This window comes from Salvelinus sp. IW2-2015, unplaced genomic scaffold, assembly GCF_002910315.2.
Source record: "Salvelinus sp. IW2-2015 unplaced genomic scaffold, ASM291031v2 Un_scaffold5466, whole genome shotgun sequence".
Lineage (NCBI taxonomy): Eukaryota > Metazoa > Chordata > Actinopteri > Salmoniformes > Salmonidae > Salvelinus > Salvelinus sp. IW2-2015.
Window position 1 is genome coordinate 1 of NW_019946731.1, and position 10,434 is coordinate 10,434.

Consider the following 10,434-nt stretch of genomic DNA (forward strand, 5'->3'; position numbering starts at 1 on the left):
GTGGTGGTTGTCCTAGTGTGGTTCTCCAGTGCGGTTGTCCTAGTTGTGGTTTCCACCCAAGTTGTGGCTGTTCCTAGTGTGGTTGTCCAAGTTGGTTGTCTAGTGTTGTTTTCCTTTAGTGGCCGTTGTCCTATGTGTTTTGTTGTCCTAGTGTGGTTGTCCCTCCTAGTTGGTTATCCTAGTGTGGTTGTCCTAGTGTGCGTTGTCCAGTGCGGTTGTCTAGGTGGGTTGCCTATGGTTTCCTAGTGTGTGGTCTGTTGCCTAGTGTGGTTGTCCTAGTGTTGGTTGTCCTAGTGTTGGTTGTCCTAGTGTGTTAGTCTTGTCGTGTGTTGTCCTGTGTGGGTTGTCCTTAGTGTGGTTGTCCTAGTGTGGTTGCAGTGTGTGCCTAGTTGTAGTTTGTTGTCCTAGTGTGGTTGTCCTCAGTGTGCGTCTTGTCCCTAGTGTGTTGTGTCCCCACCTAGTGTGGTTTCCCACCTAGTGTGGTTGGTCCCACCTACGTGTGGTGTTGTCCCACCTAGTGTGGTGTTCCTAGTGTGCGCTGTCCTCAGTGTGGTTATCCTAGTGTTGCGTTTGTCCCACTAGTGGTGGTTGTCCCACCTACGTGTGGTTGTCCCACCTAGTATGGTTGTCCTAGTGTGGTTGTCCCACTAGTGTTGGTTGTCCCACCTAGTGGCGGTTGTCCTAGTGCGGTTGTCCTTAGTGTGGATGTCCTAGGTGTGGTATCCTACGTGTGGTTGTCCTAGTGTGGTTCTCCCACCTAGTGTGGGTTGTCCTAGTGTGGTTGTCTAGTGTGGTTGTCCAATAAAAAAAAAAAAAAAAAAAAAAAAAAAAAAAAAAAAAAAAAAAAAAAAAGTGTGGTTGTTCCTAGGTGTGAGTTGGTCCTACTAGTGGTGGTCTGCCTACGTGTGGTTGTCCTAAGTGTGGTTGTCCTAGTGTGGTGGGTTGTCCTAGTGTGGTTATCCTAGTGTGGTTGTCCTAGTGTGCGTTGTCCTAGGTGTGGTTGTCGTAAGTGTGGTGTGTCCTAGTGTGGTTGTCTCCCATAATGCTGGTTGTCCCACCTAGTGCTGGTTGTCCCACCTAGTGTGGTTGTTCCTAGAGTGTTGTCTAAGTGTAGGATTAAGTCCTAGTGTGGTTGTCCTAGATGTGGTTGTCCCCTTGTGGTGGTTGACCTAGGGGGCTGTCCACCTAATGTGGTTGTCCTAGTGTGGTTGTCCCACCTAGTGTGGTTGTCCTAGTGGGTTGTCCCTAGTTTTGGCTGTCCCACCTCAGTGTGATGTTCGCTAGTGTGGTTGTCCTAGTGTGGTTGTCCTAGTGTGTTGTCCCACCTAGTGCTGGTTGTCCTAGTTGTGGTTTCCTAGTGGGTGTGTCCTAGTGTTGTTGTATAGTTGTGGTTGTCCTAGTGTGGTTTGTCCCACCTAGTGTGGTTGTCCTTAGTGTGGTTGTCCTAGTGTGGTGTCCTAGTGTGGTTGTCCTAGTGTGGTTGCCCATCTATCCTAGATGAATGCCTAACTGGTAAAATGTAATGAGTCCCCTATTGTTAGTAAATTATCATCAGGTGCATAGTGTTTGACCTTGTTCTGTGTTCCCAGGAGAAGAGGATCCTGGAGGAGACGGCAACGGGCCTTTATTCTCAATCTACCTCCCACAGAGCTCCCTGTTTCAGACCAGAAGTTGATCGTTCCGCAACAACAGATCTGTAAGACAGAAAGCCAATCTCTCATCAGAACAGCCCAGGATCAGGCCTGCCTTATTCCCATCTAACAATGGTATATATGGTTAGCACCCAGTGGTTGGAGAGTAGTGAACTACGTGTATTTAACTTAGTAAGCAGTGTAAGCTAACTGGCTGGAACTACACCACTACTGTTTTAACCATGTAGCGGTGTAGCTAAGTGCTGACTACACACTACTGGTTTTACCATGTAGCGGTTATTGTAGCTAACTGCTGGAACTACACACTACTGTTTTACCATTAGCGGTGTACTAACTACTGGAACTACACACTTACTGTTTTTACCAATGTAGCGGTGGTAGCTAACTAACTGGATCTACACACTACTGCTTTTTAACCATTAGCTAACTACTGGACTTACAACTACTGTTTTACCATGTAGCGGTTGTAGCTAACTACTGGATCTACCACACTACTGATTTTCACCAATTAAGCGGTGTAAGCTAAGCTACTGGAACTACAACAACTACTGTTTTAACCATGTAAGCAATGTAAGCTAAACTACTGATCTACCACACTCACTGCTTTTACCATTTGCGGTGGTTAGCTAACTACTGGACTACACACTACTGTTAACCAATGTTAGCGATGTAGCTTAAACTGCTGGAACTACACACTACTGTTTACCATGTAGCGGTGTTTCGTAGCTGAACTACTGGAACTACACACTCTGTTTAACCATGTAGCGGTGTAGCTAACTACTGGATCTTACACACTTACTTTTTACCATGGTAGCGTGTAGCTAACTACTGGAACTACACACTACTGTTTACCATTGTACGGTGTAGCTAACTACTGGAACTACACACTATGTTTTACCATGGTAGCGGGGGGTAGCTACTACTGGAACTTACACACTTACTATTTTACCCGTGTAACGGTGTAGCTAACTACCGGAACTACACACTACTGTGTTACCGTTTGCTAGCGGTGTTAGCGATAACTGGCTGGAACTACACACTACGTTTTTTACATGTAGCGGTGTATGTAGCTAACTACTGGAACTACACACTAACTGTGTACCATGTAGCTAACTACTGGAACTCACAACTACTGTGTTACCATGTAGCGTGTGTAAGCTTATCTACTGGAACAAACACTACTGTTTACCAATGTAAGCGGTATTGTAGCCTTAACTAGTGGATCTACACACTACTGTTTTTACCACTGTAGCGGTGGGATAGAACTGCTGGAACTACAACACTACTGTTTTCCATTTAGCCGGTGTAGCTAACTACTGCGAACTACAACACTAATTGATTTACCATGTAGCGGTGTAGCTAACTACTGGAACTACACACTACTGTTTTAACCGTGTAGCGGTGTAGCAACTACTGGAACTACACACCTGACTGTTTTTAACCATGTAAGGCGGTGTAGCTAACTACCGGAACTACACACTCACTGTTTTACCCATGTAGCGGTGTAGCTATTCTACTGGAACTACACACTCTGTTGTTACCATGTAGCGGTGTAGCTAACTGCTGGAACTACACACTACTGTTTTACCATGTAGCGTGTAAGCAAACTACTTGGAAACTACACACTACTGTTTACCATGTAGCGGTGTAAGCTAACTACTGGAACTACACACTTACTGTTTTACCATGTAGCGGTGTGCTAACTGCTGGAACTACACACTACCTGTTTTACCATCGTAGCGGTGTCAGCTAAACTACTGAACTTACACACTACTGTTTTAGCCATGTAGCGGTGTAGCTAACTACTGGAACTAACACTACTGTTTTACCATGTAGCTACTACTGGAACTACACACTACTGTTTTACCATTGTGGTGGTAAAGTAAGAGCAAATAATGTCCATTCTTATTTCCTCAATTTTTGGGATAGTGGAACTATTTTTCTCAGTAACTTAGTTTCAGTAAACTATGTTTCTCTTAATTTTTTGTTGTAACTAGACTTTTACAAAATGTGAAGTGATTGGTAGCTTGTGTAATGCTATATTTTAAACATATCTTCCCCAACACTGGTTGCACACACACACACACACACACACACACCACACACACACACACACACACAAACACACACACACACACACACCACACACACAACACACAGCACACACACACAGGAAGGAAGGAAAGTCGAGTTATTAATATAACCATGTAACTAGTGTTGTGTTGTGACAGATGCTCATGGGACTGTGAGTGCCTCCAGGGGTCAGGAGAAACGTCTCTGGACTCAACCAGCCGCTGCGCCGTCAATGAGGTGTGTGAATACGCAGCTCTGCTGTAGTCAAGTGTGTGTGTGATACTTAGCTCTGGCTGGTAGTCAGTTTGTTTGTGTTGTGATTACGTAGCTCTTGCATGTAGTCAGTGTGTGTGTGATACGCAGCTCTGCTGTAGTCAGTGTGTGTGTTGATACGTAGCTCTGCTGTAGTCAGTGTTTGTGTGTGTGGTGTGTATGTGTGTGATACGTAGCTCTGCTATAATAGTGTTGTGTGTGTGTGTGGTGTATGTGTGTGATACGTCTCTGTTAGTGTGTGTTGTCGTGTATGTAGTCGTGGCTGTAGTAGTGTGTGTGTGATACGTAGCTCTGCTGTAGTCAGTGTGTGATGTGATACGAGCCTGTTAGTCGTGTACTTCGCGCGTGACGTCGATCAGTGTTGTGTGTGATACGTCAGCTCTGCTGTAGCAGTGTGTGTGTATTGTAGCTCTGCTTGTAGTCAGTGTGTGTGTGATACGTATCTCTGCTATAATTCAGTGTGTGTGTGTGTGTGTGGGTGTGTGTGTGTGTGTGTGTGTGTGTGTGTGGGTGTGTTGTGTGTGGTGGTGGTGTGTGTGTGTTGCTGTGTGTGTGTGTGGTGTGTGTGTGTGTGTTGTGTGTTGGTCACCAGGTCAGGAATACGTATGACGGCCCACATCCACCTTCATCATCCCCATCATCACTCAACCTCCCTTCCCCAGCAGGTAGCACACTTAACCTGAGGCGGGGATATGGGGATCTAAATGAACCTAGTTACTGATACCGTCTCGCCGTGTCATCTCGTGGTGAACTGTGAGGGCCGAACAAACGTTGTTAATTAACCGGACGTGCGTCGACACGTTGACACGCTTTGTTGAATGAGACAAACGTCCTGCTTTCTCCAATGAGCATTTAGCGTGGAATGGAATAACAACCTATAGACTGTGTTCCTGTCATATTGAAAAGGGCTAGCTCTGTTAGCGTTTGACACCCTTGTTGACATTGCGCCATGAGCATTTACCGTGATGCCATAACAACCTATAGACTGTTGTTTCCTGTCATTGAAATAGGGCTTAGCTCTGATTAGGTCGACACGCCTTGTTGGAATGAGCCATGAGCATTTACCGTGATGGCACATTAACCAACCTATACGACTGTTGTTCCTTCATTTGAAAAGGGCCTTAGCTCTGTTAGTCGGACACGCCTTGTTGAATGGAGCCATGTAGCATTTACCGTGATGCCATAACAACCTATAGACTGTGTTTCCTGTCATTGAAAAGGGCTAGCTCTGTTAGGGTCGACAACGCCTTGTTGAATGAGCCATGAGGCATTTACCGTGATGCATAACAACCTATAGGAACTGTGGTTCCTGTTCATTGAAAAAGGCTTTAGCTCTGTTAGGTCGACACGCCTTGTGGAATGAGCCATGAGCATTTACCGTGATGGATAACAACCTATAGACTGTGTTCCTGTCATTGAAAGGGCTTAGCTCTGTTAGGTCGACACGCCTTGTTGAATGAGCCATGAGCATTTACCGTGATGGATAACAACCTATACGATGCTGTTCCTGTCATTGAAAAGGGCTTAAGCTCTGTTAGGTCGACACGCCTTGTTGAATGAGCCATGAGCATTTCTCCGTGATGGATAACAACCTATAGACTGTGTTCCTGTCATTGAAAAGGGCTTAGCTCTGTTATAGGTCGACACGCCTTGTTGAATGAGCCATGAGCATTTACCGTGATGCATAACAACCTAATAGACTGCGTGTTCCTGTCATTGAAAAGGGCTTAGCTCTGTTAGGTCGACACGCCTTGTTGAATGAGCCATGAGCATTTACCGTGATGCATAACAACCTATAGACTGTGTTCCTGTCATTGAAAAGGGCTTAGCTTGTTAGGCTCGACAGCCTTGTTGAATGAGCCATGAGCATTTACCGTGATGGATAACAACCTATAGACTGTGTTCCTGTCATTGAAAAGGGCTTAGCTCTGTTAGGTCGACACGCCTTGTTGAATGAGCCATGAGCATTTACCGTGATGCATAACAACCTATAGACTGTGTTCCTGTCATTGAAAAGGGCTTAGCTCTGTTAGGTCGACACGCCTTGTTGAATGAGCCATGAGCATTACCGTGATGGATAACAACCTATAGACTGTGTTCCTGTCATTGAAAAGGGCTTAGCTCTGTTAGGTGACACGGCCTTGTTGAATGAGCCATGAGCATTTACCGTGATGGATAACAACCTATTAGACTGTGTTGTTCCTGTCATTGAAAAGGGCTTAGCCTCTGTTAGGTCGACACGCCTTGTTGAATGAAGCCATGAGCATTTTACCGTGATGGATAACAACCTATAGACTGTGTTCCTGTCATTGAAAAGGGCTTAGCTCTGTTAGGTCGACACTCACACGCCTTGTTGAATGAGCCAGTGAGCATTTAACCGTGATGGATAACAACCTATAGACTGTGTTCCTGTCATTGAAAAGGGCTTAGCTCTGTTAGGTCGACACGCCTTGTTGAATGAGCCATGAGCATTTACCGTGATGCATAACAACCTATAGACTGTGTTCCTGTCATTGAAAAGGGCTTTAGCTCTGTTAGGTCGACACGGCCTTGTTGAATGAGCCATGAGCATTTACCGTGATGGATAACAACCTATAGACTGTGTTCCTGTCATTGAAAGGGCTTAGCTCTGTTAGGTCGACACGCCTTGTTGAATGAGCCATGAGCATTTTACCGTGATGGATAACAAACCTATAGACTGTTGTTCCTGTCATTGAAAAGGGCTTAGCTCTGTTAGGTCGACACGCCTTGTTGAATGAGCCATGAGCATTTACCGTGATGGATAACAACCTATAGACTGTGTTCCTGTCATTGAAAAGGGCTTAGGCTCTGTTAGGTCGACACGCCTTTTGTTGAATGAGCCATGAGCATTTACCGTGATGCATAACAAACCTTAAGACTGTGTTCCTGTCATTTGAAAAGGGCTTAGCTCTGGTTAGGTTGACACGCCTTGTTGAATGAGCCAATGAGCATTTACCGTGATGCATAACAACCTATAGACTGTGTTCCTGTCATTGAAAAGGGCTTAGCTCTGTTAGGTTGACACGCCTTGTTGAATGAGCCATGAGCATTTACCGTGATGGATAACAACCTATAGACTGTGTTCCTGTCATTGAAAAGGGCTTAGCTCTGTTTAGGTTGACACGCCTTGTTGAATGAGCCATGAGCATTTACCGTGATGGATAACAACCTATAGACTGTGTTCCTGTCATTGAAAAGGGCTTAGCTCTGTTAGGTTGACACGCCTTGTTGAATGAGCCATGAGCATTTACCGTGATGCATAACAAACCTATAGACTGTGTTTCTGTCATTGAAAAGGGCTTAGTCTCGTTAGGTCGACACGCCTTGTTGAATGAGCCATGAGCATTTACCTGTGATGCATAACAACCTATAGACTGTGTTCCTGTCATTGAAAAGGGCTGTTAGGCATGAGATGTTTTGTTCCGTTTTAACAGTTGTTATTATTATATATACTGTCTAACGTGGAAAGGAAGTCGTTACATTTTAAACAGGAAGCCGTTGTGTTTTTATCCCTGTCGTTTATTTTGGGATTAACTTGTTTATCGAGAGAAAACGCCCCCCATTCTCATCGACGGGGCTGTAGTGGAGCAGGTTGAGAGATTCAAGTTCCTTGTGTCCACATCACCAACCAACTGTCATGGTCCAGCACACCAAGACAGTCGTGAAGAGGGTACGACAACGGATATTCCCCCTCAGGAGGACTGAAAAGATTTGGCATGGGTCCTCAGATGCCTTCAAAAAAAGTTCAACAGCTGCACCATCGAGAGCATCCTGACGATTGCATCACCGCCTGGTTTGGCACACTGCTTGCCTCCGACCGCAAGACGCTACAGAGGGTAGTGCGTACGGCCAGTACATCACTGGGGCTAAGCTTTCTGCCATCCAGGACCACCAATACCAGGCAGTGTCAGAGGAAGGCCCCTAAAAATTGTCAAAGACTCCAGCCACCCCAGTCATAGACTGTTCTCTCTGCTACCAACACAGCAGGCAGTACCGGAGCACCAAGTCTAGCTCCAAGAGGCTTCTAAACAGCTTCTACCCCCCCAAGCCATAAGACTCCTGAACATCTAATCAAATGGCTACCCAGACTATTTGCATTGCCCCCCCCCCCCCCCCCTCTATTACACCACTGCTACTCTTGTTTATTATCATAGTCACTTTACTTCTTATTATTATTATTTTTTACTTCAGTTTATTTTACTAAATACTTTCTTAACACTTTTTTTTCTTAAAATGGCATTGTTGGTTAAGGTCAGTCAGCATTTCACTGTGAGGTCTACACCTGTTGTATTCGGCGCATTTGACAAATAACATTTGATTTGATTTGACAAATAAACTTTGATTTGAATTGCAGCAGTTAAATGTTATTTTGTTTTCACGTGTGTGTGTGTGTGTGTGTGTGTAGGTGTGTGAGTGGTAAGCGTCAGTGTTCAGGTTGTAATCAGGCGCTGGGGAAAGGAACAGCTATGAACATCGACACGCTGGGCCTGTACTTCCACCTAGCCTGCTTTAAGGTACACACACACACAAATTTACACACGAACACACACACACACAAATTTACACACGAACACACACACACACACACATACAGTGCTCTCACATTACTCTCTCCTTCCTTGCCTCTCTCTTTCTCTCTCTCTCTCTCTCTCTACCCCCCTCACTCTCTCTCTCTCTGTCTCTCTTTCTCTCTCTCTGTCTCATCTCTCTCTCGCCTCTCTCTCTCTCACCTCTCTCCCTCTCTCTCTGTGTGTTTGTTAGTGTGGAGTGTGTAAGGTACAGCTTGGTGACACCAGTTCAGGAACAGACGTTAGGATCCGTAACGGATTGTTGAGCTGTCACAACTGCTATGCCACATCACACGGTGAGACACACACACACACACACACACACACCTAATGAATTCCCTGCTGAGCTGTCACGACTGCTATGCCACATCACACGGTGAGACACACACACACACACACCAAATGAATTCACTGCTGAGACAAACAAAACCTACTGACACACACACATAACTATTATAACTGCACCACTAATGAACAGTTGTTATAACTGGTCATAAATCCTTATGTCACTTCTGATGTCATCTCTGTCACTTCCTGGTTGCAGCAGCTGGCCAGCCGACTACGCTGTGATTGGCTACAGCCTGCATCTGGAATCGTTCCCAACGTTCTGGAACGCTGTGGAATTCTCTTAACTGGACACACAAACTTCTCCCAGATGATGTCTTGGAGACTGAACTGTCTGCTGCTAACTGATGCTAACGGAGGCTAACTGATGCTAACGGAGGCTAACTGATGCTAACGGTGGCTAACTGATGCTAACGAAGGCTAACTGATGCTAACGGAGGCTAATGGAGGCTAACGGAGGCTAATGGAGGATAACGGAGGCAAACTGATGCTAACGGAGGCTAATGGCTAACAGAGGCTAACTGCTAACTGCTAGCATTATAGCTGATCAACCAGTTTTTCCCAGACTGACTGAGCACAGAGACCTGAAGCACAACCACTGATCTACAACAGCACACTCAGACACATGCTACATGCTAGCACCAGCAGCAGTCGGCATGTAGTAGCTACCTACCTTACTGTCAAATCAGCTAAATGATAAATGCTAACGGATGCTATCTGCTAAATGCTACTGTTCACTCACCATCATAATGCCTTAATAACTCTGTTTTGTTTTGTGTTTTAAGTATTTTGCATGAACGCGAAGAGAGGAGGGAGAGGAGAGGAGGGGAGAGGAGAGAATTAGAGAGCAGAGTAGGGGAAGAGAGGAGAGAGAGGGAGAAATTAGAGAGAGAGGAGAGGGCAGAGGAGAGAGGGGAAGGGGAAGGAAGAGGTGAGGAAGAGGAGAGAGGAGGGGAGGAGAGATTAGAGAGCAGAGTAGGGGAGAGCAAGAGTAGGAGGAGAGGAGAGGAGAGGAGAGGGAGAGGAGAGGAGAGGAGAGGAGAGAGGAGAGGAGAGGAGAGGAGAGGAGAGGAGAGGAGAGGAAGAAGGAGAGATTAGAGAGCAGAGTAGGGAAGAGCAGGTAGGGGAGAGGAGAGAAGAGTAGGGAGAGGAGAAGGAGAGGAGAGGAGAGGAGAGGGGAGGAAGAGAGAGGAGAGGGAGAGAGGAGAGGAGGGGAGAGGAGAGGAAGAGGGAGAGATTAGAGAGCAGTATAGGAGGGGAGAGGAGGAGGAGAGAGGGGAGAGGAGGCAGAGTAGGGGAGAGGAGAGGAGAGGAGAGGAGGGGAGAGGAGAGGAGAGGAGAGGAGGATTAGAGAGCAGTATAGGGAGAGGAGAGGAGAGGAGAGGAGAGGAGGAGGAGGGGAGAGGAGAGGAGAGGAGAGGAGAAGGAGAGGAGAGGAAGAGAGGAGAGGAGAGGAGAGGAAGAGGAGAGGAGAGGAGAGGAGAGGAGAGGAGGGGAAGCTA

The 10,434-nt window shown here is 46.1% G+C and overlaps 1 long non-coding RNA gene across 1 annotated transcript; it reads left to right on the top strand.

Annotated features, from left to right (window-relative positions):
- Nucleotides 1–8,404: 8,404 nt before the first annotated feature.
- On the top strand, nt 8,405–9,726 carry LOC112078264 (uncharacterized). The gene is made up of 3 exons (XR_002895643.1): nt 8,405–8,533; nt 8,781–8,883; nt 9,132–9,726. It is a non-coding gene; the product is annotated as an uncharacterized lncRNA (long non-coding RNA).
- Nucleotides 9,727–10,434: the final 708 nt, after the last annotated feature.